Genomic DNA, 22970 nt, shown 5'->3' with positions numbered 1-22970 from the left:
GAAGCAGTCATAGAGAGGCTCCCACCTCGACAGAAGGTGGGAAACACCACACCAAAGCCCACACCCGCATCAGACTTGGATCCATCAGTATAAACTGGTATGGAGTCCCCATGAGAAGAGGCATGCTCTAAAAACAGAGAAAATAAAACCTGAGAAGGAAGGGAGGCCTTACTGAATGAGAAGAAACAACAAAATGTCACCCTGGGGAGAAGCCAGTAGCCCACCCTCGGGACACGGTGGGGAGTGATCGGCACAGAAGGAACAGAGAAGCTAGACATAACTGACTGCACCCTGAAACCAAAGGGCTTTGGAAAGGATGGCCGAGTGGCAAAAATAGGTGACCGAGAATCTTGAGAGACCTTGACAAAGGGCACAGAGTCTGGGAGACGAGATAAGCGATACCAACATCGCATCAAAAGGGAAGAGCGGAGCAAGTCTAGAGGAAGGACACCAGCATCAGCCAACAAACTCGAAATCGGGGAAGATCGGAATGCCCCAGTGGCGAGACGAACACCAGCATGATGTATGGAATCTAAACTACGAAGCCGGGCTTCTGAGGCAGAAGAATAAACTTCACATCCATAATGAAGTTTGGATAAAATCAGAGACTGATGCAAGAGGAGGAGGGTCTTGCGATCAGCTCCCCAGTATGTGTGCACTAAAACTTTCAAGAGACCCAATGCTCTGAGACACTCAGCTTTTACATACCTCAGGTGAGGGACCCAAGTCAACCGGCTGTCAAAAATCAGCCCTAAAAACCGGGTTTCCTTTAAACACGAAATACGACGCCCATCTAAAAAAAGGTTTGGGTCAGGGTGGACTCCACGAATGCGGCAAAAATGCATGGCAACGGTCTTCTTGAAGGAAAATCGAAAACCTCGGTCATCAGCCCATCTAGAGACACGGTTGAGAGCCATCTGCATCCTCCTTTCTGCCATTGACATCCGTGACGCAGTGACAGAGATTGATAAATCGTCAACATAGAGAGAGCCACGAACACCATCAGGGAGCACAGAAATAACGCTGTTAATTGCCACTGCGAAAAGGGTAACACTTAGTATGCTCCCTTGTGGCACACCATCCTCAAGGGGATGTGCAGTAGACAGTTCACTCCCAACTCGGACCCGAATAATACGATTAGATAAAAACTCCCGGATAAAAGTGGGGAGTCGCCCACGGAGACCAAACTCATAAAGTGATTGTAATATACCATGACGCCAGGAAGTGTCGTACGCCTTCTCCAAATCAAAGAACACTGTGATATGATGCTGGTTAGTTGCAAAAGCCTGGCAGATGGAAGATTCTAAAGAAAGGAGAGCATCTGTGGTCGACCGCATCTTCCGAAACCCACACTGGACAGGAGACAAGTAACCACCCTTCTCTAAGTACCACATGAGCCGACTATTCACCATTTTTTCAAGGACCTTACAAAGGCAAGATGTCAGCGAGATAGGGCGATAATTAGTGGCCTGCAAGTGATCCTTGCCCGGCTTAGGGATGGGGAGAACCACAGCAACACCCCATGAGGTCGGAAACCCACCATTGCACCAAATTCTGTTATACAGTGACAACAGAAAATGAAGGGCTGCATCAGGCAAGTGGTGTAAGAAGGCATATGGGACATCATCCATGCCTGGAGAAGAGTCGCGACACTGCGACAATGCCGTCTGAAGTTCAGAAGCAGAAAAAGCAACATTATACGACTCCTCTGCAGTAGATGGAAAACTAATGCCCAAAGATTCCAGGTGCCGTCGTCGGCGTGCCGACGGGGATGAGGTGTCCTTCCTAGAGACATTAGCAAAATGAGCGGCAAATATCTCGGCAACAGACAAAGAATGAGCCACCACCACACCTGCACGAGATAAAACAGGAGGAGAGGGAACGGGAAATTTCCCTAAAATCTTCCTCACCCGTTTCCACACTTTCGTGACAGGAGTCTGTGAAGAAATTGAAGAAACAAATGACGCCCAAGACTTCCTCCTAGCCTCCTTCATAACCCGCTGGGCATGAGCTCGGGCCCTCCCATATGCCATTAAGTAACCAGGGTCACCTCGGTGACGACGAAGTCGGGAGAAAGCAGCACGTTAAGCCCGAACAGCAGAAGCACACTCATCGGTCCACCAGGGAACTGGACGGCGAGGAAAGTGACCAGCTGTTCTCGGAATACTCTGCAGTGCCGCCGAGTGAAGTAAGTCTGTGAAATAATCAACAGCAGCATCAGTGCTGACAAAATCCTCCACACATCGGCTCGGGGAACACAGCTCCTCAAAACCGGCCAGACTGCCCTATCCAAGCGCCAGCAGGGAAGACGACGCCGAGGCTCGCTCTGTGTCGATCTTAATAAAATAGGGAAGTGGTCACTGCCATGTAAGTCGGGTAACACAGCCCATGTAAAATTCAGGGCTACCCCTGCAGAGCACAGAGACAAATCAATAGCAGTAAAAATACCCGTTTGACTATGGAAGTAAGTAACTTCACCAGAATTTAAAATGTACAGATCCACATCCTCCACAATGGAGGCTAACATAGTACCTCTAGAGTCAGCTGTGGAGCCACCCCACAAGGGATGATGACTGTTCATGTCAGGCAGCAAGAAATAGGGTGAGGGAAGTGCATGAATAAGATTTTCAAGATCAACCCTCTGAACAGTGGCACTAGGAGGGAGGTACAAAGAGCACACAGTATAATGACGGGGAAGGAAAATCTGGAGAGCAACAGCCTGCAGTGGAGTGTTAAGACTCACAGCAGTGAAAGGTTATGTCACTGCGTACTAGAATAGCCACACCCCCACCATGACCCTGTCCAGGAAGAGGATCTGAATAAAAAAACCTGGTAACCAGGTGGACTGGGAGGCGCAGCATCACCAACCATTGTCTCTTGTAGGCAAACACACACAGGTGAATACTCAGCCAGAAGCCAACGGAGTTCCTCCCAGTTGGCTCGTAAACCACGGCAGTTCCATTGAATAATATTAGCCATTAAAACTATTGAAATAAAAAAGGGGCAGGGGAGAAGGACAAACAGAAAACCATAAAAAAAAAAATACTAAAAATATTAAAATGGAGGAACTATATACCCAAAAGAAAGGGTCACTTTGTGGAAACCACTGAACGACCCTGGGAGACAATCTTCTTGGGAATGCGGATACGCCCACGAAGGGCCTTGTCATGGGCAGCAGCATGGCTAGAACGAGGGCCTGGGGTCTGCGAAGTGTTGGGAGACTTCACAGACACCCGTCACTGCCCAGCAGGAGAGGAAGAGCTACTCCGAACCCTGCCCGGGGCCCCCAGTGAACCAAGAGGTTGAGCAGGAGGGATTGGGGTCCTGGCCTCCAAACGTGGAGGGGGCAGGACAGGATCCTCAGAGGTAACCGGAGGAGGAACATCCGATACCCCGGAGGAAGAGGTGCCAGACTGACCTGACACCCCAGAAGCCCCCGAAGACCCAGAAGCAGGGTCTGAGGGCTGTTGCACAGATGGAGTGACTACAGAGGGTGTGGACTCCACGACCGACACCTTGCTTGGAGGATCTTCAAGACTCAAAGACTCTGAGGAACCACGATGACGTTTAGCGAATGAAGAATGTGCACCATGACTAACAGGGGATACCATAGATGTAGAGGTCGAGTCTTGAACTGTAGCGGCAACCTGTCTCAAGTGCGGGAGATTGTTGCACTGGCATGGGATCAACAGATGAAGGCATAGGAGCTGACACAACAGGAGGAACTCGAGTCTGCTGCTGGACAGGTCGATGAGGACTGCTATGACCGGACAAAACTGACGCATAAGACACTCCGTCACGGAAAACAGATGACATGGCTCTACTCCTGGCCTCAGAAAAGCTTATTTTGTCACGATTACGGATGAGGAGGATCTCCTTCTCCAAGCAAAACCGAGCACAGTCTTTAGATGAAGCAGGATGTGCCTCGCCACAGTGCAAACAACAAACAGGTCCAGGACAGTCCTGTCCTACATGAGTGGATTCTCCACAACTGACACACACCACTGGGAGGCCCTGTTGCAAACGACGACAGACTCGCCCGACATGCCCGTACATCTGACAATGGTAGCAGCGTCGTGGGTTTGGTACAAAGGGTTTAACCCTAAGGGACAACCAAGCCACCTTGATGGATGAAGGCAGAACAGTACAGTCGAACGTCAGCAACAAGGATGGAGTTGGGGTAAGTACACCATCAACCTTCTTCCGAAACCTCTCCACTTTGACAACCCTGTGGACCTGGAGTTCTTCAAGTAGCTTCTCTTTACTATAGCGAAGTAAGTCTTTGGAGAAAACAACACCTCGACACTGATTGAAAAAGCATGAGGGACACAAGAAAACAGCGCATCCGGGTCCTTACACTGGGCAGCCAGCCGGGAACGTGTGTTACACTGTGGTTGGAAAGTTCTAGAAACCTGTGTGTGAGTATGTGTGTATGTGTGTGTATGGTCACTAGGCTTTGTTTGTATGCTATCTCACTGACACACTACCTATATCATCCCCTGACTTGCTACTTCCTGTGTATTGTCAACATTTCCTCAGTTAACTTGCAAGATCATTTCCCGTTCCCAGGCTTGCCTGGAGCTCTGTCTATCTATCTATTTATCTGTCTATCTATCATGATTTGTAATTATAATATGGAGTCCTAACATATATATATATATATATATATATATATATATATATATATATATATATATATATATATAAATTTGCCTTAATTATCTAGGTCTCTAAAGGTCGATAGGCAAAAAAAAATAATAATAATAATAATAAACTCTGTTTATTGACAACAGCACAATGAAACATTGACTCAGTTAAACAGTATAATGAAACAACGACACAGTGAAACATTACACTGAAACAACGACAAAGCGTAACAATACAATGAATCGACACAGTCTTTACATTAAATCTCTACATAGTAAAGTGATTAATCCTTAGAGGACGAGTAGCCAGATTCATCTAATAAAATTCAATGACGTTACTCCGAAGTAATTCAGAATGTTGACGACCTGAAAGGGTTATCACTTCTTAACTCACTTATCCCGACGACGTAATTTTCATTTTGTTCTTATCACCTCTAGATTATTACATTCTGATTAGAGGCAACGTTTTGAACTAGAGAGGATAAAGGTACCCTTCATCATCTTTTCAACTACTAGAGGTCCTTCCCAGCAGACATACACTCGTTTGTTGGTAGTCTAGGATAATCGTACCGATGGAGTTGCGAGGACGAGGGCACTTGCGTTCCATGTAAAATCGTATGTTATTTGCCCGAAATAAGTAATAGTTGGGAGGACAAGGGCACTTGTATTCCTTGTAGAATCGTATGTTATTTGCCCGAAATAAGTAATAGTTGGGAGGACGAGGGCACTTGTATTACGTGTAGAATCGTATGTTATTTGCCCGAAATATGTAATACGTTTATGTTTACGTCTATCGGATACGTTTATATGAAGCTACAGAACATGATAAATGTTTTTGGTGTATCATATAGAGCCAGGATTCCGGGGGCTTGAATGGTGAGTGAATGGAAGCGTGCCCCATTGGATTGGGCCAACTTGGGCTGTCTGTATGTTGCTACTCCTCACTCTGCCCTAAGGTGGGAAAGGAGGTCCGGGTGATCATGATGAATAAATAATAAAGGCTTCTAACGTCTACTGAAAGAAATTATATCCTTCGTTATCAGTTCTTCAATACTTTAGCTAGAGGACCTAATTTTCTCTAATTTCTTGATACCATCAGGTATTTTCAACTAATTGGAGACTTTTCGAAAAGCTTTAATTAGACATAACCTCCGAAAACTCTCCGTTAAGCTGTACTATACAATACTGACTAATAGGAGAAATATGAATTAGAGTAAGACGTCATCGATTAAAGAGATGTATATTTGTCTTTCTTGTCCAGATCTCTCTCCTCTCCTCTCCCTCCTTACCTCATTCTCATCTCTTTCATCTCTTTCCCCTTCTAGCTATGTTTCCGTTTAATTCCTGGCGCCCCCTATCCACTTATTCATTCGCCCCCTCTGGCCTGTTCCTATGTTCATTTTTACTTTTTCGATTCTTCCTGTTTCTACTTCCCCTTTGCTCTATCTCCTCTATCGCCTTTTCTTTCTTCACTCCTTTCTCGCTGCATTTACCCTCTACCTTTCCTATCCTTATTCTTTCTCTGTCCTATTGTTCTTTTATTTTATTCACCTTTTGCAATTCTTCTATTCTCCTAGCTTTTTTAAAATCATTCGTCCAGAGGGTAATATTTCTATTTTATTCAAAAACACCAGATGACTGCATTCAGCTTAGGAGTGACATGTCGAACTGGAGGGGTTGAATATAGCCTCCAATAACTCATTTACTATGTTTCCACTAAGTTGTATATAATCTCTAAAAGAAGTTTGAGTAAAACTAAACTACCTCATCGTTTTGTAAGGTTGAATGCTCTTTACTATTTTTTTTATCTTACATTCATTACCCTTTCTCCAGTATTTCAAATTAACTCTTATTTTTCTAACCTTTCTAAATCTTTTTCATTATTTTTTCGCTACCTCAACTTCCTGAGTTATATTCCCTCATTTTCTCCAACAAAATATCCCCGTCCCACCTTCTTTAATGTTTATCCTCACCCCTCCGTCGTCATCCCCTTCCATCACGTTTAACTTTACCCTATTCACTTGTTTCTCTTGTCCTTCCTCTTTCCTCCTCCCTCCCTCCCTTTCCATCCTTTTTTTTTTCCTTTCATCCTCTCTCTTTTATCTCCCCTCTGTTTTTCCCTTCCTCCCTCTCTTCTGCCTTTCCACCCCTACTGTTCCTCGTGTCTTTTCCTTCCTCCGAGTTCCTTTAGCCCTTGTTTCTCACTTTTCAGACCCCTTTGGTTTTCAGCTTCTCTAATCTTAGTACTTCCTCTATCTTTTACCCCCTTCACGCTCGTTCGAAACATATTCTTCTCTCGATTGTCATTCTTTTCACGCTGTTTTTCTTTACTCCTCCCCTTTCTTTTTGATCTTTCGTTGTGACTTCTTTATTATTCATTTTCTCGTCCAGTCTTTATATCTTCACTCTCAACTTCCCTCCTTCCTAGTCCTCTGTTCAGTCCCTTCACATGCGTCATTTTGAAATATCTTGTTCGATCATTTTTCCTCATTTCATCTTACCGGCTTGTCTCCACCATCCCTCCTGTTTTAACCCCCCCCCCCCTCTTTATCCTTTCATTCTCCCCCTGTTCATCCCTTTCTTTCGAGGTCTCTGTCCTTTCATCCTCCCCTCCTTCCTTCCTTCCTCCCTTCTCTTTCATGCTACCCATCCTTTTGCTCCCCCCTATACCCTGAAGCTCAGCTGCATATTGGATTCAAGTTGTTGAAGAAACGTCAGGCTTTAACGTCCTTTGTTTTTCTATGCGGACTTAGATTCCTAAATTCCCTGCATCGATACCAAGAGGTAAAGGAGCACGGTACTGCTTGACGCGGTTTACATTCTCACATTTGTTTTTTGTTTTGTTTTGTTTTATTTAGTGTACCTGAAATATGCATTCTCACCTCACCCTCAAGGGTGGCCAAAAATACTGTTTGTCCCTAACTCTGTCACTCACTGAGTTAATGTACTTTCTTGAAGAATGATATCCAGGTCTTATGGAAGGAATGCTAGGAAAACAAAGTTCTCCATGATTGCAGACCTCTCTCCCATGCAAGCTTTGAGTAGGGTGGGACCCCTGAGGGTTGCCCCCAGGGGCCGTCTACCACGGTAATCTCAGAAAAGATCATTATGCATGACCAAAGTTTTTAGTCGAAGAACATGAAACTTTGCATACTGACAGAGGTTCACCCAGGCCATGTTTTGAAAAAAGTGGAACGACCAAGAGTTATGAAGGGGCGGCCCCCGAACGTTCTGACATAGACATTATGCAGGGTCATTGTTTTTAACCTAGGAACACGATATTTTGAGTATTGGTAGACGTTTACCCCTGAACCGTTTTTGGTACGTAGGTATCGCCGAATACCACCCCTAACAGGCTAAGGGGAGTGGCTCCCAAGGGGTACAGTGTCACAGTTTTTTTTTTTTTTTATGTAAGAGCATAGAATTTTGCACAATGGAAGATTTTTACTAGCAGGATGAAACTAATAAGTACTTCATTCACATATCGGTGTGTGTCGGGAGGAGTGTCGTACAGCTTCCGAGGATCCTAACAAAAGTCTTCATGTACGATCAAGATTTTTATCATGGGAACAAGAAATGTTGCTTACCCAGAAACATTTTAAGCAGAGTGGGACCACTAATGTCCATCCCCAAAGGGGATGCAGGACTGTTTCTAGGGGAAATCATGTAACTACACAAAATTTTGAACAGTAGTAGACTTTCACCTGGAACAGAGTTTTAAGATGGTGGGAATCATTTAATTATTTTGAGCACTCATCAGTCGAATTGAGCTTGTCTTCTTTTTAATTACCAAGTTTTGGCATAGTAATGCATAGCAGTGACTAACTCTGTGCCTCGATGCTCACAGTTTCCAGTGTGAATGTTCAGCAAGGCAATGGTCATTACAGTCCTGGAGAATCAGGGAACTGTATAACTCTATATTTAAGTTTAAAAGGTTTCTACCTTTGTTTTTAATTCTTTGAGCAAGTTAATCAAGAGGTGGACAGCTACAAGGAAGAAAGGGATACCCCTCTATATACATGTAGCTGGTAGATCACAGCACCAAAACTGTTATCTTGGATGCAATTAATGCTAAATTGGTATGCACATCATTGGAAACCTTATGGAAAATATATGTGTCAAGTAGTTTTTGTCAAAATTCGCCACCAAACTACTGAGAAAAAAAAAATCGCAAAAGTGACCACCAAAACTGCATTTTCCCAGGAACTGTTCAAGCTGATGCTGACTTGCATTTTTGGAAAGCAAATGAAAAAGTAGTTTGTGTTACTTAAGTGGCTGAAGAAATCTAAAAGTTCCAAGTTGCATACCAGAACTTGGATGTCTCAGAAATTATCAAAGCTATGGCTAACTTACATACATCATTGGATAGCTAAAATAACAACATTACTAAGCTTTCTCTCCCAAACACATTTGTCACTTTCAGGAGTGGACGATTCCAACTTAATAAATATTTTGATGCAGGCAATGCCTATTATCAGCAGTAGCATTTTGAGAATACACTTACAACAGAATGAGTAGGAATATATGATGTAAAAGAGCATAAATATATTCTTTAAGAGTATGGTTACAACTCTGTGTGTGCGATAGGACGGATGTTGTTACTGACGAGCAGCCTCAGTCTGTATGGTGAAGCAGATCCATTAACTGCAGAAAAGCAACTGCCCTTGCAGGACAGTCCTGTGCATTGAGCCGATGTTCCCTTTTGGTAGACAGTGCCCTGCTGAGGCACGGGGAAGAATGTGGATGTTTGGTTTATGGATGAATCTGCAATTGCATTTCTCCACCCAGTTATCAGGTGCACCACACAAGTTTCCACATCTCCCTGTTACTCAATTATATGGTTACCACCCAACTTTGTAAATGTGAGGGATGGGAATGAGATAACTTAATGAAGGTGGTGACCCCTCCCGTATGACTCAGATGATGCCATCCTCCGATGTCTTAAATATGAACCCATCGCATCTGGGTGTCATGTATACATGTCGACCCGGGGACGTCTTTTTTTTTTTTTTTTCCTAATAATCATGGCGGTGCAACTGCCAGGGTCATATGCCGCCGTAGAACAAAGAAGTAAAAAGTAAAAACAAAAAACAGAGGATAAACCACACAATCAAAATGAAGAAATTCTAAATATCCTTAAAAAGTCCTGCCTCCTTCACAAACGAGAGGGTTGCCCCTCCCAAGGCACAGGCATCCTCCCCAAGCACAGAGGAAAGATGATACACACCACCATCCATTTGGTAGTCAGAGAGGAATCGACGACGCAAATCCTCAAGACTAGGGCACTCCACCGACAGGTGCCGAACAGTCAAGGGAACCAGACAGTCATCACAGAATGGAGGAGGAGCCCTTTCCATTAAAAAACCATGAGAGAAACGGGTGTGGCCAATGCGGAGGCAGCACAAAGCAGTCTCCCATTGACGAGGGAAGCCCTGGTAACTGAATGAGCCCACCTTCTGGCAAATTGAGCGCAACTTATTGGCACCTACAGCATCCCAATGCTCCTGCCAACAGCACCAAACTCTGGAGGCAATACAGGAGCGCATATCTGCAGCAGGCAGACGATACAGAGGGGACTGTGCAAGAGGGGGACGAGCCGCTGCCGCCTTGGCCAGCTGATCAGCTCGTTCATTCCCTGCCACTCCTACATGAGCTGGAACCCAACAGAAATCTACACGACGTCCACGACGCCCTAAAAGGAAAAGCCACTCTAAAATGGATAAAACCAAAGGATGAGAGGGATTAAAAGACTCCATTGCAGAAAGAGGCACTTCGTGAGTCACTAAAAACAGTAAAAGCAGTGTGGGGGAGAGTGAAGAGAATCTGAAGGGCAAATAAAATAGCAGTCAGCTCAGCCGTAAAAACAGAAGCAGTCATAGAGAGGCTCCCACCTCGACAGAAGGTGGGAAACACCACACCAAAGCCCACACCCGCATCAGACTTGGATCCATCAGTATAAACTGGTATGGAGTCCCCATGAGAAGAGGCATGCTCTAAAAACAGAGAAAATAAAACCTGAGAAGGAAGGGAGGCCTTACTGAATGAGAAGAAACAACAAAATGTCACCCTGGGGAGAAGCCAGTAGCCCACCCTCGGGACACGGTGGGGAGTGATCGGCACAGAAGGAACAGAGAAGCTAGACATAACTGACTGCACCCTGAAACCAAAGGGCTTTGGAAAGGATGGCCGAGTGGCAAAAATAGGTGACCGAGAATCTTGAGAGACCTTGACAAAGGGCACAGAGTCTGGGAGACGAGATAAGCGATACCAACATCGCATCAAAAGGGAAGAGCGGAGCAAGTCTAGAGGAAGGACACCAGCATCAGCCAACAAACTCGAAATCGGGGAAGATCGGAATGCCCCAGTGGCGAGACGAACACCAGCATGATGTATGGAATCTAAACTACGAAGCCGGGCTTCTGAGGCAGAAGAATAAACTTCACATCCATAATGAAGTTTGGATAAAATCAGAGACTGATGCAAGAGGAGGAGGGTCTTGCGATCAGCTCCCCAGTATGTGTGCACTAAAACTTTCAAGAGACCCAATGCTCTGAGACACTCAGCTTTTACGTACCTCAGGTGAGGGACCCAAGTCAACCGGCTGTCAAAAATCAGCCCTAAAAACCGGGTTTCCTTTAAAACACGAAATACGACGCCCATCTAAAAAAAGGTTTGGGTCAGGGTGGACTCCACGAATGCGGCAAAAATGCATGGCAACGGTCTTCTTGAAGGAAAATCGAAAACCTCGGTCATCAGCCCATCTAGAGACACGGTTGAGAGCCATCTGCATCCTCCTTTCTGCCATTGACATCCGTGACGCAGTGACAGAGATTGATAAATCGTCAACATAGAGAGAGCCACGAACACCATCAGGGAGCACAGAAATAACGCTGTTAATTGCCACTGCGAAAAGGGTAACACTTAGTATGCTCCCTTGTGGCACACCATCCTCAAGGGGATGTGCAGTAGACAGTTCACTCCCAACTCGGACCCGAATAATACGATTAGATAAAAACTCCCGGATAAAAGTGGGGAGTCGCCCACGGAGACCAAACTCATAAAGTGATTGTAATATACCATGACGCCAGGAAGTGTCGTACGCCTTCTCCAAATCAAAGAACACTGTGATATGATGCTGGTTAGTTGCAAAAGCCTGGCAGATGGAAGATTCTAAAGAAAGGAGAGCATCTGTGGTCGACCGCATCTTCCGAAACCCACACTGGACAGGAGACAAGTAACCACCCTTCTCTAAGTACCACATGAGCCGACTATTCACCATTTTTTCAAGGACCTTACAAAGGCAAGATGTCAGCGAGATAGGGCGATAATTAGTGGCCTGCAAGTGATCCTTGCCCGGCTTAGGGATGGGGAGAACCACAGCAACACCCCATGAGGTCGGAAACCCACCATTGCACCAAATTCTGTTATACAGTGACAACAGAAAATGAAGGGCTGCATCAGGCAAGTGGTGTAAGAAGGCATATGGGACATCATCCATGCCTGGAGAAGAGTCGCGACACTGCGACAATGCCGTCTGAAGTTCAGAAGCAGAAAAAGCAACATTATACGACTCCTCTGCAGTAGATGGAAAACTAATGCCCAAAGATTCCAGGTGCCGTCGTCGGCGTGCCGACGGGGATGAGGTGTCCTTCCTAGAGACATTAGCAAAATGAGCGGCAAATATCTCGGCAACAGACAAAGAATGAGCCACCACCACACCTGCACGAGATAAAACAGGAGGAGAGGGAACGGGAAATTTCCTAAAATCTTCCTCACCCGTTTCCACACTTTCGTGACAGGAGTCTGTGAAGAAATTGAAGAAACAAATGACGCCCAAGACTTCCTCCTAGCCTCCTTCATAACCCGCTGGGCATGAGCTCGGGCCCTCCCATATGCCATTAAGTAACCAGGGTCACCTCGGTGACGACGAAGTCGGGAGAAAGCAGCACGTTAAGCCCGAACAGCAGAAGCACACTCATCGGTCCACCAGGGAACTGGACGGCGAGGAAAGTGACCAGCTGTTCTCGGAATACTCTGCAGTGCCGCCGAGTGAAGTAAGTCTGTGAAATAATCAACAGCAGCATCAGTGCTGACAAAATCCTCCACACATCGGCTCGGGGAACACAGCTCCTCAAAAACCGGCCAGACTGCCCTATCCAAGCGCCAGCAGGGAAGACGACGCCGAGGCTCGCTCTGTGTCGATCTTAATAAAATAGGGAAGTGGTCACTGCCATGTAAGTCGGGTAACACAGCCCATGTAAAATTCAGGGCTACCTCCTGCAGAGCACAGAGACAAATCAATAGCAGTAAAAATACCCGTTTGACTATGGAAGTAAGTAACTTCACCAGAATTTAAAATGTACAGATCCACATCCTCCACAATGGAGGCTAACATAGTACCTCTAGAGTCAGCTGTGGAGCCACCCCACAAGGGATGATGACTGTTCATGTCAGGCAGCAAGAAATAGGGTGAGGGAAGTGCATGAATAAGATTTTCAAGATCAACCCTCTGAACAGTGGCACTAGGAGGGAGGTACAAAGAGCACACAGTATAATGACGGGGAAGGAAAATCTGGAGAGCAACAGCCTGCAGTGGAGTGTTAAGACTCACAGCAGTGAAAGGTTATGTCACTGCGTACTAGAATAGCCACACCCCCACCATGACCCTGTCCAGGAAGAGGATCTGAATAAAAACCTGGTAACCAGGTGGACTGGGAGCGCGCAGCATCACCAACCATTGTCTCTTGTAGGCAAACACACACAGGTGAATACTCAGCCAGAAGCCAACGGAGTTCCTCCCAGTTGGCTCGTAAACCACGGCAGTTCCATTGAATAATATTAGCCATTAAAACTATTGAAATAAAAAAGGGGCAGGGGAGAAGGACAAACAGAAAACCATAAAAAAAAAAAATACTAAAAATATTAAAATGGAGGAACTATATACCCAAAAGAAAGGGTCACTTTGTGGAAACCACTGAACGACCCTGGGAGACAATCTTCTTGGGAATGCGGATACGCCCACGAAGGGCCTTGTCATGGGCAGCAGCATGGCTAGAACGAGGGCCTGGGGTCTGCGAAGTGTTGGGAGACTTCACAGACACCCGTCACTGCCCAGCAGGAGAGGAAGAGCTACTCCGAACCCTGCCCGGGGCCCCCAGTGAACCAAGAGGTTGAGCAGGAGGGATTGGGGTCCTGGCCTCCAAACGTGGAGGGGGCAGGACAGGATCCTCAGAGGTAACCGGAGGAGGAACATCCGATACCCCGGAGGAAGAGGTGCCAGACTGACCTGACACCCCAGAAGCCCCCGAAGACCCAGAAGCAGGGTCTGAGGGCTGTTGCACAGATGGAGTGACTACAGAGGGTGTGGACTCCACGACCGACACCTTGCTTGGAGGATCTTCAAGACTCAAAGACTCTGAGGAACCACGATGACGTTTAGCGAATGAAGAATGTGCACCATGACTAACAGGGGATACCATAGATGTAGAGGTCGAGTCTTGAACTGTAGCGGCAACCGTCTCAAGTGCGGGAGATTGTTGCACTGGCATGGGATCAACAGATGAAGGCATAGGAGCTGACACAACAGGAGGAACTCGAGTCTGCTGCTGGACAGGTCGATGAGGACTGCTATGACCGGACAAAACTGACGCATAAGACACTCCGTCACGGAAAACAGATGACATGGCTCTACTCCTGGCCTCAGAAAAGCTTATTTTGTCACGATTACGGATGAGGAGGATCTCCTTCTCCAAGCAAAACCGAGCACAGTCTTTAGATGAAGCAGGATGTGCCTCGCCACAGTGCAAACAACAAACAGGTCCAGGACAGTCCTGTCCTACATGAGTGGATTCTCCACAACTGACACACACCACTGGGAGGCCCTGTTGCAAACGACGACAGACTCGCCCGACATGCCCGTACATCTGACAATGGTAGCAGCGTCGTGGGTTTGGTACAAAGGGTTTAACCCTAAGGGACAACCAAGCCACCTTGATGGATGAAGGCAGAACAGTACAGTCGAACGTCAGCAACAAGGATGGAGTTGGGGTAAGTACACCATCAACCTTCTTCCGAAACCTCTCCACTTTGACAACCCTGTGGACCTGGAGTTCTTCAAGTAGCTTCTCTTTACTATAGCGAAGTAAGTCTTTGGAGAAAACAACACCTCGACACTGATTGAAAAAAGCATGAGGGACACAAGAAAACAGCGCATCCGGGTCCTTACACTGGGCAGCCAGCCGGGAACGTGTGTTACACTGTGGTTGGAAAGTTCTAGAAACCTGTGTGTGAGTATGTGTGTATGTGTGTGTATGGTCACTAGGCTTTGTTTGTATGCTATCTCACTGACACACTACCTATATCATCCCCTGACTTGCTACTTCCTGTGTATTGTCAACATTTCCTCAGTTAACTTGCAAGATCATTTCCCGTTCCCAGGCTTGCCTGGAGCTCTGTCTATCTATCTATTTATCTGTCTATCTATCATGATTTGTAATTATAATATGGAGTCCTAACATATATATATATATATATATATATATATATATATATATATATATATATATATATATATATAAATTTGCCTTAATTATCTAGGTCTCTAAAGGTCGATAGGCAAAAAAAATAATAATAATAATAATAAACTCTGTTTATTGACAACAGCACAATGAAACATTGACTCAGTTAAACAGTATAATGAAACAACGACACAGTGAAACATTACACTGAAACAACGACAAAGCGTAACAATACAATGAATCGACACAGTCTTTACATTAAATCTCTACATAGTAAAGTGATTAATCCTTAGAGGACGAGTAGCCAGATTCATCTAATAAAATTCAATGACGTTACTCCGAAGTAATTCAGAATGTTGACGACCTGAAAGGGTTATCACTTCTTAACTCACTTATCCCGACGACGTAATTTTCATTTTGTTCTTATCACCTCTAGATTATTACATTCTGATTAGAGGCAACGTTTTGAACTAGAGAGGATAAAGGTACCCTTCATCATCTTTTCAACTACTAGAGGTCCTTCCCAGCAGACATACACTCGTTTGTTGGTAGTCTAGGATAATCGTACCGATGGAGTTGCGAGGACGAGGGCACTTGCGTTCCATGTAAAATCGTATGTTATTTGCCCGAAATAAGTAATAGTTGGGAGGACAAGGGCACTTGTATTCCTTGTAGAATCGTATGTTATTTGCCCGAAATAAGTAATAGTTGGGAGGACGAGGGCACTTGTATTACGTGTAGAATCGTATGTTATTTGCCCGAAATATGTAATACGTTTATGTTTACGTCTATCGGATACGTTTATATGAAGCTACAGAACATGATAAATGTTTTTGGTGTATCATATAGAGCCAGGATTCCGGGGCTTGAATGGTGAGTGAATGGAAGCGTGCCCCATTGGATTGGGCCAACTTGGGCTGTCTGTATGTTGCTACTCCTCACTCTGCCCTAAGGTGGGAAAGGAGGTCCGGGTGATCATGATGAATAAATAATAAAGGCTTCTAACGTCTACTGAAAGAAATTATATCCTTCGTTATCAGTTCTTCAATACTTTAGCTAGAGGACCTAATTTTCTCTAATTTCTTGATACCATCAGGTATTTTCAACTAATTGGAGACTTTTCGAAAAGCTTTAATTAGACATAACCTCCGAAAACTCTCCGTTAAGCTGTACTATACAATACTGACTAATAGGAGAAATATGAATTAGAGTAAGACGTCATCGATTAAAGAGATGTATATTTGTCTTTCTTGTCCAGATCTCTCTCCTCTCCTCTCCTCCTTACCTCATTCTCATCTCTTTCATCTCTTTCCCCTTCTAGCTATGTTTCCGTTTAATTCCTGGCGCCCCCTATCCACTTATTCATTCGCCCCCTCTGGCCTGTTCCTATGTTCATTTTTACTTTTTCGATTCTTCCTGTTTCTACTTCCCCTTTGCTCTATCTCCTCTATCGCCTTTTCTTTCTTCACTCCTTTCTCGCTGCATTTACCCTCTACCTTTCCTATCCTTATTCTTTCTCTGTCCTATTGTTCTTTTATTTTATTCACCTTTTGCAATTCTTCTATTCTCCTAGCTTTTTTTAAAATCATTCGTCCAGAGGGTAATATTTCTATTTTATTCAAAAACACCAGATGACTGCATTCAGCTTAGGAGTGACATGTCGAACTGGAGGGGTTGAATATAGCCTCCAATAACTCATTTACTATGTTTCCACTAAGTTGTATATAATCTCTAAAAGAAGTTTGAGTAAAACTAAACTACCTCATCGTTTTGTAAGGTTGAATGCTCTTTACTATTTTTTTTATCTTACATTCATTACCCTTTTCTCCAGTATTTCAAATTAACTCTTATTTTTCTAACCTTTCTAAATCTTTTTCATTATTTTTTCGCTACCTCAACTTCCTGAGTTATATTCCCTCATTTTCTCCAACAAAATATCCCCGTCCCACCTTCTTTAATGTTTATCCTCACACCTCCGACGACATCCCCTACCATCACGTTTAACTTTACCCTATTCACTTGTTTCTCTTGTCCTTCCTCTTTCCTCCTCCCTCCCTCCCTTTCCATCCTTTTTTTTTTTCCTTTCATCCTCTCTCTTTTATCTCCCCCTCTGTTTTTCCCTTCCTCCCTCTCTTCTGCCTTTCCACCCCTACTGTTCCTCGTGTCTTTTCCTTCCTCCGAGTTCCTTTAGCCCTTGTTTCTCACTTTTCAGACCCCTTTGGTTTTCAGCTTCTCTAATCTTAGTACTTCCTCTATCTTTTACCCCCCCTTCACGCTCGTTCGAAACATATTCTTCTCTCGATTGTCATTCTTTTCACGCTGTTTTTCTTTACTCCTCCCCTTTCTTTTTGATCTTTCGTTGTGACTTCTTTATTATTCATTTTCTCGTCCAGTCTTTATATCTTCACTCTCAACTTCCCTCCTTCCTAGTCCTCTGTTCAGTCCCTTCACATGCGTCATTTTGAAATATCTTGTTCGATCATTTTTCCTCATTTCATCTTACCCCTTTTCTCCACCATCCCTCCTGTTTTAACCCCCCCCTCTTTATCCTTTCATACTCCACCTGTTCATCAATATCTTTCGACGTCTCTGTCATTTCCACCTCCCCCCCTTACTTCCTTCCTCCCTTCTCTTTCATGCTACCCATCCTTTGCTCCCCCCTATACCCTGAAGCTCAGCTGCATATTGGATTCAAGTTGTTGAAGAAACGTCAGGCTTTAACGTCCTTTGTTTTTCTATGCGGACTTAGATTCCTAAATTCCCTGCATCGATACCAAGAGGTAAAGGAGCACGGTACTGCTTGACGCGGTTTACATTCTCACATTTGTTTTTTGTTTTGTTTTGTTTTATTTAGTGTACCTGAAATATGCATTCTCACCTCACCCTCAAGGGTGGCCAAAAATACTGTTTGTCCCTAACTCTGTCACTCACTGAGTTAATGTACTTTCTTGAAGAATGATATCCAGGTCTTATGGAAGGAATGCTAGGAAAACAAAGTTCTCCATGATTGCAGACCTCTCTCCCATGCAAGCTTTGAGTAGGGTGGGACCCCTGAGGGTTGCCCCCAGGGGGCCGTCTTCCACGGTAATCTCAGAAAAGATCATTATGCATGACCAAAGTTTTTAGTCGAAGAACATGAAACTTTGCATACTGACAGAGGTTCACCCAGGCCATGTTTTGAAAAAAGTGGAACGACCAAGAGTTATGAAGGGGCGGCCCCCGAACGTTCTGACATAGACATTATGCAGGGTCATTGTTTTTAACCTAGGAACACGATATTTTGAGTATTGGTAGACGTTTACCCCTGAACCGTTTTTGGTACGTAGGTATCGCCGAATACCACCCCTAACAGGCTAAGGGGAGTGGCTCCCAAGGGGTACAGTGTCACATTTTTTTTTTTTTATGTAAGAGCATAGAATTTTGCACAATGGAAGATTTTTACTAGCAGGATGAAACTAATAAGTACTTCATTCACATATCGGTGTGTGTCGGGAGGAGTGTCGTACAGCTTCCGAGGATCCTAACAAAAGTCTTCATGTACGATCAAGATTTTTATCATGGGAACAAGAAATGTTGCTTACCCAGAAACATTTTAAGCAGAGTGGGACCACTAATGTCCATCCCCAAAGGGGATGCAGGACTGTTTCTAGGGGAAATCATGTAACTACACAAAATTTTGAACAGTAGTAGACTTTCACCTGGAACAGAGTTTTAAGATGGTGGGAATCATTTAATTATTTTGAGCACTCATCAGTCGAATTGAGCTTGTCTTCTTTTTAATTACCAAGTTTTGGCATAGTAATGCATAGCAGTGACTAACTCTGTGCCTCGATGCTCACAGTTTCCAGTGTGAATGTTCAGCAAGGCAATGGTCATTACAGTCCTGGAGAATCAGGGAACTGTATAACTCTATATTTAAGTTTAAAAGGTTTCTACCTTTGTTTTTAATTCTTTGAGCAAGTTAATCAAGAGGTGGACAGCTACAAGGAAGAAAGGGATACCCCTCTATATACATGTAGCTGGTAGATCACAGCACCAAAACTGTTATCTTGGATGCAATTAATGCTAAATTGGTATGCACATCATTGGAAACCTTATGGAAAATATATGTGTCAAGTAGTTTTTGTCAAAATTCGCCACCAAACTACTGAGAAACTAAAAATCGCAAAAGTGACCACCAAAACTGCATTTTCCCAGGAACTGTTCAAGCTGATGCTGACTTGCATTTTTGGAAAGCAAATGAAAAAGTAGTTTGTGTTACTTAAGTGGCTGAAGAAATCTAAAAGTTCCAAGTTGCATACCAGAACTTGGATGTCTCAGAAATTATCAAAGCTATGGCTAACTTACATACATCATTGGATAGCTAAAATAACAACATTACTAAGCTTTCTCTCCCAAACACATTTGTCACTTTCAGGAGTGGACGATTCCAACTTAATAAATATTTTGATGCAGGCAATGCCTATTATCAGCAGTAGCATTTTGAGAATACACTTACAACAGAATGAGTAGGAATATATGATGTAAAAGAGCATAAATATATTCTTTAAGAGTATGGTTACAACTCTGTGTGTGCGATAGGACGGATGTTGTTACTGACGAGCAGCCTCAGTCTGTATGGTGAAGCAGATCCATTAACTGCAGAAAAGCAACTGCCCTTGCAGGACAGTCCTGTGCATTGAGCCGATGTTCCCTTTTGGTAGACAGTGCCCTGCTGAGGCACGGGGAAGAATGTGGATGTTTGGTTTATGGATGAATCTGCAATTGCATTTCTCCACCCAGTTATCAGGTGCACCACACAAGTTTCCACATCTCCCTGTTACTCAATTATATGGTTACCACCCAACTTTGTAAATGTGAGGGATGGGAATGAGATAACTTAATGAAGGTGGTGACCCCTCCCGTATGACTCAGATGATGCCATCCTCCGATGTCTTAAATATGAACCCATCGCATCTGGGTGTCATGTATACATGTCGACCCGGGGACGTCTTTTTTTTTTTTTTTTTTTCCTAATAATCATGGCGGTGCAACTGCCAGGGTCATATGCCGCCGTAGAACAAAGAAGTAAAAAGTAAAAACAAAAAACAGAGGATAAACCACACAATCAAAATGAAGAAATTCTAAATATCCTTAAAAAGTCCTGCCTCCTTCACAAACGAGAGGGTTGCCCCTCCCAAGGCACAGGCATCCTCCCCAAGCACAGAGGAAAGATGATACACACCACCATCCATTTGGTAGTCAGAGAGGAATCGACGACGCAAATCCTCAAGACTAGGGCACTCCACCGACAGGTGCCGAACAGTCAAGGGAACCAGACAGTCATCACAGAATGGAGGAGGAGCCCTTTCCATTAAAAAACCATGAGAGAAACGGGTGTGGCCAATGCGGAGGCAGCACAAAGCAGTCTCCCATTGGACGAGGGAAGCCCTGGTAACTGAATGAGCCCACCTTCTGGCAAATTGAGCGCAACTTATTGGCACCTACAGCATCCCAATGCTCCTGCCAACAGCACCAAACTCTGGAGGCAATACAGGAGCGCATATCTGCAGCAGGCAGACGATACAGAGGGGACTGTGCAAGAGGGGGACGAGCCGCTGCCGCCTTGGCCAGCTGATCAGCTCGTTCATTCCCTGCCACTCCTACATGAGCTGGAACCCAACAGAAATCTACACGACGTCCACGACGCCCTAAAAGGAAAAGCCACTCTAAAATGGATAAAACCAAAGGATGAGAGGGATTAAAAAGACTCCATTGCAGAAAGAGCACTTCGTGAGTCACTAAAAACAGTAAAAGCAGTGTGGGGGAGAGTGAAGAGAATCTGAAGGGCAAATAAAATAGCAGTCAGCTCAGCCGTAAAACAGAAGCAGTCATAGAGAGGCTCCCACCTCGACAGAAGGTGGGAAACACCACACCAAAGCCCACACCCGCATCAGACTTGGATCCATCAGTATAAACTGGTATGGAGTCCCCATGAGAAGAGGCATGCTCTAAAAACAGAGAAAATAAAACCTGAGAAGGAAGGGAGGCCTTACTGAATGAGAAGAAACAACAAAATGTCACCCTGGGGAGAAGCCAGTAGCCCACCCTCGGGACACGGTGGGGAGTGATCGGCACAGAAGGAACAGAGAAGCTAGACATAACTGACTGCACCCTGAAACCAAAGGGCTTTGGAAAGGATGGCCGAGTGGCAAAAATAGGTGACCGAGAATCTTGAGAGACCTTGACAAAGGGCACAGAGTCTGGGAGACGAGATAAGCGATACCAACATCGCATCAAAAGGGAAGAGCGGAGCAAGTCTAGAGGAAGGACACCAGCATCAGCCAACAAACTCGAAATCGGGGAAGATCGGAATGCCCCAGTGGCGAGACGAACACCAGCATGATGTATGGAATCTAAACTACGAAGCCGGGCTTCTGAGGCAGAAGAATAAACTTCACATCCATAATGAAGTTTGGATAAAATCAGAGACTGATGCAAGAGGAGGAGGGTCTTGCGATCAGCTCCCCAGTATGTGTGCACTAAAACTTTCAAGAGACCCAATGCTCTGAGACACTCAGATTTTTACGTACCTCAGGTGAGGGACCCAAGTCAACCGGCTGTCAAAAATCAGCCCTAAAAACCGGGTTTCCTTTAAACACGAAATACGACGCCCATCTAAAAAAAGGTTTGGGTCAGGGTGGACTCCACGAATGCGGCAAAATGCATGGCAACGGTCTTCTTGAAGGAAAATCGAAAACCTCGGTCATCAGCCCATCTAGAGACACGGTTGAGAGCCATCTGCATCCTCCTTTCTGCCATTGACATCCGTGACGCAGTGACAGAGATTGATAAATCGTCAACATAGAGAGAGCCACGAACACCATCAGGGAGCACAGAAATAACGCTGTTAATTGCCACTGCGAAAAGGGTAACACTTAGTATGCTCCCTTGTGGCACACCATCCTCAAGGGGATGTGCAGTAGACAGTTCACTCCCCAACTCGGACCCGAATAATACGATTAGATAAAACTCCCGGATAAAAGTGGGGAGTCGCCCACGGAGACCAAACTCATAAAGTGATTGTAATATACCATGACGCCAGGAAGTGTCGTACGCCTTCTCCAAATCAAAGAACACTGTGATATGATGCTGGTTAGTTGCAAAAGCCTGGCAGATGGAAGATTCTAAAGAAAGGAGAGCATCTGTGGTCGACCGCATCTTCCGAAACCCACACTGGACAGGAGACAAGTAACCACCCTTCTCTAAGTACCACATGAGCCGACTATTCACCATTTTTTCAAGGACCTTACAAAGGCAAGATGTCAGCGAGATAGGGCGATAATTAGTGGCCTGCAAGTGATCCTTGCCCGGCTTAGGGATGGGGAGAACCACAGCAACACCCCATGAGGTCGGAAACCCACCATTGCACCAAATTCTGTTATACAGTGACAACAGAAAATGAAGGGCTGCATCAGGCAAGTGGTGTAAGAAGGCATATGGGACATCATCCATGCCTGGAGAAGAGTCGCGACACTGCGACAATGCCGTCTGAAGTTCAGAAGCAGAAAAAGCAACATTATACGACTCCTCTGCAGTAGATGGAAAACTAATGCCCAAAGATTCCAGGTGCAGTCGTCGGCGTGCCGACGGGGATGAGGTGTCCTTCCTAGAGACATTAGCAAAATGAGCGGCAAATATCTCGGCAACAGACAAAGAATGAGCCACCACCACACCTGCACGAGATAAAACAGGAGGAGAGGGAACGGGAAATTTCCTAAAATCGTCCTCACCCGTTTCCACACTTTCGTGACAGGAGTCTGTGAAG

This window comes from Coenobita brevimanus, chromosome 34 (assembly GCF_032717465.1).
Source record: "Coenobita brevimanus isolate Jiangsu-jjx chromosome 34, ASM3271746v2, whole genome shotgun sequence".
In the NCBI taxonomy this organism is placed as follows: domain Eukaryota; kingdom Metazoa; phylum Arthropoda; class Malacostraca; order Decapoda; family Coenobitidae; genus Coenobita; species Coenobita brevimanus.
This window is presented reverse-complemented; position numbering follows the sequence as displayed.